A 5,741-nucleotide genomic window follows, 5' to 3' on the forward strand; every position below is an offset into this window, starting at 1 on the left:
GCCTAAGTGAATTACACACACTTTTAACTTCTGAATATTAATTGCAAACCTCTCATTTGGGACATTATGATAATTCTTTGATTAAAAATTCCTGTATTTGAGTATCATGTTTGTATTTCTGATTCACAAGATGATCATAGAACTATCTGTAGTAGAATCATAAACTTTCAAAACTGTAACAGTAGTTTAGATTCCACTGGAACAGTTTGAAAGCTCCTACATTAAGATAATTTAGTTTATGACTTTTGCTATTGATTTGTATGGAATAGTTTAGGCCATGAATAAAATATTATGTTTATGCAGAATCAGCATATTTTCTTAACAAAATTGTCCAAAACATGAATCTGCCTAAAATCCTTATTCTGGCTGTTAATTCTGAAGGAAAAGCAAATGATCAGAGGCATTCTTGAGGTGTTTGTTCCACAGAAAGATGTGTGTTTGTGTTTGAAGAGAGAATGGTCTACATGAGATGGTTTAAATCTTTAGAATGTTCTTATCATTCCATAAAGAGAGATCTTACCCTTCTGTAGATTGAAATAAAAAATTGGGATTCTTCCAGTCCATATGGGGTCGTGGAAGCTGGTCACTTGTATGTAGCCTTTCATCACATCATCCCAGGGTAAGAACTGAGGTCAAAGAGACCTAAGCCAAGTGCTTTTCACTGTCTGTATCGTGGTGTACTAATGTGTAGGAAAGGTCAATGCTCATGATGTTATCTGCCTTTGCATGTTGATGACATGAAAGCAGACAGCTCCATAGACTAACCAATAGAAACAACTTGACAGCTACAATCAGCGATTTTACATGGAAAACCTTTAACATATTCACCTGAGTAAACTTATGCCAAAGGTGGGCACAATCAATTCTTAGCTGTGTCCTAAAAAGTGAATCAGAATGGGTGGACTTAGCTTATAGGAAGATAAGGGCTAAAGTCAAGTGGAAATCGAAAAAAAGCATAGAACTGGGGAAACAGGCAGGAGTCCCCAACCTTATCCAAGGCACTATTGTCTATTTTTTTAATTTAATTCTTGGGAATTTATATACTAAATTTGGATATTTAACCCCCTCCGCTATCTATGCCTTCCTTAGACCCCCAATGGTTTTCACATCTTTTAAGTCCTATTGATCCATGTTTGTGTCTCCAAATGTCCCTTGGGGTGAGTCTTCCCAACGGAGCCTGTTTAACCTATCTAACATCACTCCCTTAAAGAAAAAAAATTCTCCTCTACCAGTAGAGATTGATTGTCAATAGTTCCTCAGCTTTACTTTGGATTTCCTACTATTTCTCCACTTCTATGCTTTTTGTCTTATTTTTTTCTTTTTTGAAATTTAATTACCACGTGATTAGAAGGAACATTTTATTACAGCTTTAACATACTCAGTAACACATTCCAGAGCAAGGATACCTCTTTCAAAAGTGGCTGTAAATCTTAAGATTCACAGTTGAATTAGTACAATTATATAATATTGAACTCAGTATAAATGCTTTAAGACATAAAATTGAATATGTTTTACCCTTTAAAGAAGATCTCCAATTCATTTTAAAATATGTTGTCTCCTACATTTTTTTTTTTTTGGTCTTTTTGAGACAGGGTCTCCCTGTAGCCTCAGCTGGCCTGGAACTACGTGGACCAGGCTGGCCTTGAACTTACAGAGATCCACCTGCCTCTGCCTCCCAAGTGCTGGGATTAAAGGCATACACCACCATGCCTGGCTGTTTCCTACATTTTTAATGCTACTAAGACTTAGATGTTTGCACATGTGTCTTTAATCTCTATGTACCTGATTGTTACTAGCCACAGTCAATTATACTTGGATCCTTAGTACCTGAGTGTGGATATGATTTATTTCACTGTTAGTGTTTATCACCTCTACTATTTAACATGAAGTACATTTTTATGCTTCCTCCTCAAATATGTCTTTTAAAAAAATTGTTGAATTTTTTTTGTGTGTATCATACAGAACATCCCACACTATCTTATTCATGTATATACCCACTTCCCAAATGGCACCCTCCCATAGCCTTCCTCCCCGCGACATTGGAGCCCATATACTCTGTCATCCCTGTTACTGTCCACTGTGTTGTCAACACCCCCAGCCATTCACCAGTGCTTGCCTGTCTGCTGAATCTAGTCAACCTATCTAGAGATCCCTGTTTTAGGAAGATCAGCTTTTCCTCATAGCAGCAATCAGTTGTCAATATTCCTTTAGATAAGATTGGGGTCTGCTGTTCATTTTCCGAGTTCTATGCTGGGTTACTGTCTGGGAGTCTCTTGGACAGCCCTGTCCAACAACTCAAAGGAAGGTATCTCCTGTGTGGCATTATTTCTTGTTATGTAGTCTTGAACTATACACACGGACTCATGTAGCGATAGGGTATGTGTAATTTTTCAGTGGGTTTTTGGGCTAATATGATTCCCTCTGGTTTTTTGTACTACTAGGCACTATTTATCTCTCCTCTCTCCCTGTCTTATCCTCCCTCCCCGCCCTCCTCATTTAAAGTGTCCCATTTTCCCATTTCTCCCTTGATAATTCCTGTCTGCTGTGGTCCCACTTCTCTTGAGCTCTTTCTTCCCCTTTGTTCCCATTCATTGTCCCTTGTGTAGCCTCCCTCTCCCCTCCCATTTAACTACCCCCAAAACATTTCCCCCTTAGTAACACCTGTCTCCTTCTTTCCCTTTACCTCCCTGGTTCCCTTCCATTTTGTTGGGGTCTCCACAGCCTCCTTGATCAAGAGAACAGGTGACTCACCACAGTTACAGGACATTTTGAGAGATGCTTATAGTCCCCTGGAACTTAGTCAACCTAGGAAGGAAAGAAGCAAAAACTGTCCTTTATGTCCCTCTGTGCAAATCAGAATAGGCCTCGGTATGGCTGTTAATTTTTTTTCTTATTTTTTTAAAGAAAATTTTTGTGCATTTCATACAATACATCTTAATCATAATAGACCCCCTTCCTTGTCTGCACCCCACAGTCTCCACACTTAAGTGGATTTCATTCATTCAACCATATATATTGAGGCAAATTGAGTCAAGTTTGTATGCCCAGATGTCCGTTGTTGTGAGTTCATCCACTGAAGCCTATTCAACCTATCTAGTATCACTTCCTTAAATAAAACCAACTCTCCCTCACCTGGCAGTGACCAGTTGCAAATAGTTTCTCAGCTATATTGGTGTTTCTCACTCATTTCCTTTCTTCATTACTGGGTTTTTGTCTGGTTTGAGTTTTCACAGGTCTTCTGCATGATGTCATCGTTGTGATAAGTTCATATGAGCAAATTCACAGCTGCATGGAAATCTGTGTCCCTGTGGTCATTCACTTCCATTGGCTCTTACAGTTTTTTCACCCTCTTCTGCAATGGTCTCTGAGCCTTGCTTGACAGAGATTTAATATAGGTGTTCTTCCCAGTGTCAAGCACTCTGCAGTCTCTTATTCTCTGCACTTTGAGCAGTTTGGCATTCTGGGTTGATTGTCATCTGTTGCATGAGGAAGCTTCGTTAGTGAGAGTTGAGAGAATAATTACTATTCTTTCTGCTCTCTGTTCTGCTATGTTCCCTCTGCCTTAGGTGTAGTGGTTGCATTGTGGATGCATCACTTTTGGATGGGTATTTCACAAATATTTGCTCTTCACAATTGTAGAACTCTGTTATAATCTCCATCTCTTGTAAAGTGAAGATTGTTTTGGATAAGTACACTTGTCCTTAAAATAAATGAATGTGTTACCATTTTTAGTGTCACAATGTAGGTTGATATTAAATATGATTATGAAAAGGACAGGAGGACAAATTCTCAACATTCTACAGGTCCATCAATACCCTCTTTGTCTAAGATGCTTGAGTCATCAGTCCTACTCTGTCCCACAAGATAGGCAGACAGTGTACCATTGAACTATACCCCATCCTCCTCACTAATATATTCTTTAATTTTTTTTATTTATTACTTGAAAATTCCACAGATCTATATAATAGATTTTGATCAAATATCCCACTCCCCACCCTCAAAGTCTTTCCACAACCCCTGCAACTTTTCCATCTCAATGTCATGTACTCTTTATAACTTCAAAGACATCTATCTCAGTGTGGCCAGTATTCTCATTACTCAGTGACACTTCATGCTTTACTTACTTTGTTCCGCATGTGATGACATTCTTTTTCTTTCTAATTTATTTTATTTCTTTTTACCTTGCTTGTTTTTGCTCTCTTCTGCTGTTTGCATTCCTTAGTCCCTAGAGGTCATGCAATATTCAACAGCCTAATACATACATCATGATATTCCTTTTCAAACTCATGATTTAATTTTCATTCAATATATAAAAACATATCATTAATGTTCTGAAAGAACTTTTTGTAGTCTAGAATTTGGGGGACTGGCAGGAGAAGAGTCCAGTTTTTCTAAGAAAAACTTCTTGTAAGAAGGTGATAAGAAATGAAACAGTATTTGAAGTATGTAACTGGATGTCATTGAAAAAGAAAATTAGGTGAATGGACCTTCTGAGAGAAGTGATAGTTGATATTTTTATTTGAAACTTGACTTGAAATTAATACATTAAATTGTTAGGACAAAAAAGATAGGATAAATATTAATAAATATAACAAAGAAATATAAGAAAGAAAATAGTTCTTCCTAAATGAGAGGGATGTAAAGGAATGACAAAACCGTTCCTGAGGGGGCAGAAATAGGTAAAACACAATTTAAAAACAATGCAGAATACTCATCAAAGAGAAAGGGATAGTTGAAAATAATATTTAGTTAGAAGACAAAGAGATAATATAATACACATATCATAGCAGTAAGATAATAAATTCAAAAAGTACAAGGAAACTTGACACTTGATAGGGGTATGGACCTTCCAAAGGGATATGAACTGAGACTAGAGGGGACTGTCACCAGAAGCAGCAGCAGGTTACAAACATTTAAAGGTTGCTTATGGTATGCTGCTTCAGTGCTTTGTCATGTTCTTCTGGTGCACAATGAATTTCCGTAAATATTTGCCAGGGAATTGACAGTTTGTTGTATAGTTGAAAACATGTACTCGATCTAATCATGCAATCTAATTCAAAGGCTCCTTACATTTGATGAGTTAAATCATGTATGCAGACTTTGTTATGACATTAGTCAACTTGTTAAGTTCCTTGTGTCCTTGGGAACTAAATGTTCACAAAAAAAGCCATTCTTACCATTTTGCAGAAACTCAGCACTATTCATTTTGAAAGTACAATAAGTTTAGGAAAAGACGTTTTTGGAAAGATCACATTTTATAACTTTATATAGCAGTTAATTAGAAATTGGGAAGGCTAGTTCAGGACAATATACTTTGCTTCTGATATTTCTAGCAACCAAGAAATAAAAACAACTGAAATATATCAGTGTTATTTTCATCTATATTTTAAGAAATGTCTTAGTAATTTTCATGAGTAAAATGTGATATTTTACATTTTGAAACTACTACAATATTTAAAATTTTATCATAGAAAAATAAACACCAATGAAATTACTTTATATTTGTTGAAAAATATTCAAGGGAACATATGAAAATAAATTAAAATTTCCAAGATTTAAAAAAATATGATGCACAACTTTATATTTGTGTGCAAGTTTAAATTTTGTAAATGACTAGTTTAATCCAAAATATTTTGTGAATAGATTGGTCCTTTCTTTATAAATAAAACATCACGTTTTACAGCACTATATATACAAACATATATATATATATTCTTTATGGAACTATATATATATATATT

The 5,741-nt window shown here is 35.8% G+C and overlaps 1 pseudogene; it reads right to left on the bottom strand.

Moving 5' to 3' along the window:
* LOC103738021 overlaps positions 1 to 5,741 on the bottom strand; it is a 29,198-nt pseudogene that overhangs the window by 12,091 nt on the left and 11,366 nt on the right.

This window comes from Nannospalax galili, unplaced genomic scaffold (assembly GCF_000622305.1).
Source record: "Nannospalax galili isolate Female #2095 unplaced genomic scaffold, S.galili_v1.0 scaffold96, whole genome shotgun sequence".
Taxonomy (NCBI): Eukaryota; Metazoa; Chordata; class Mammalia; order Rodentia; family Spalacidae; genus Nannospalax; species Nannospalax galili.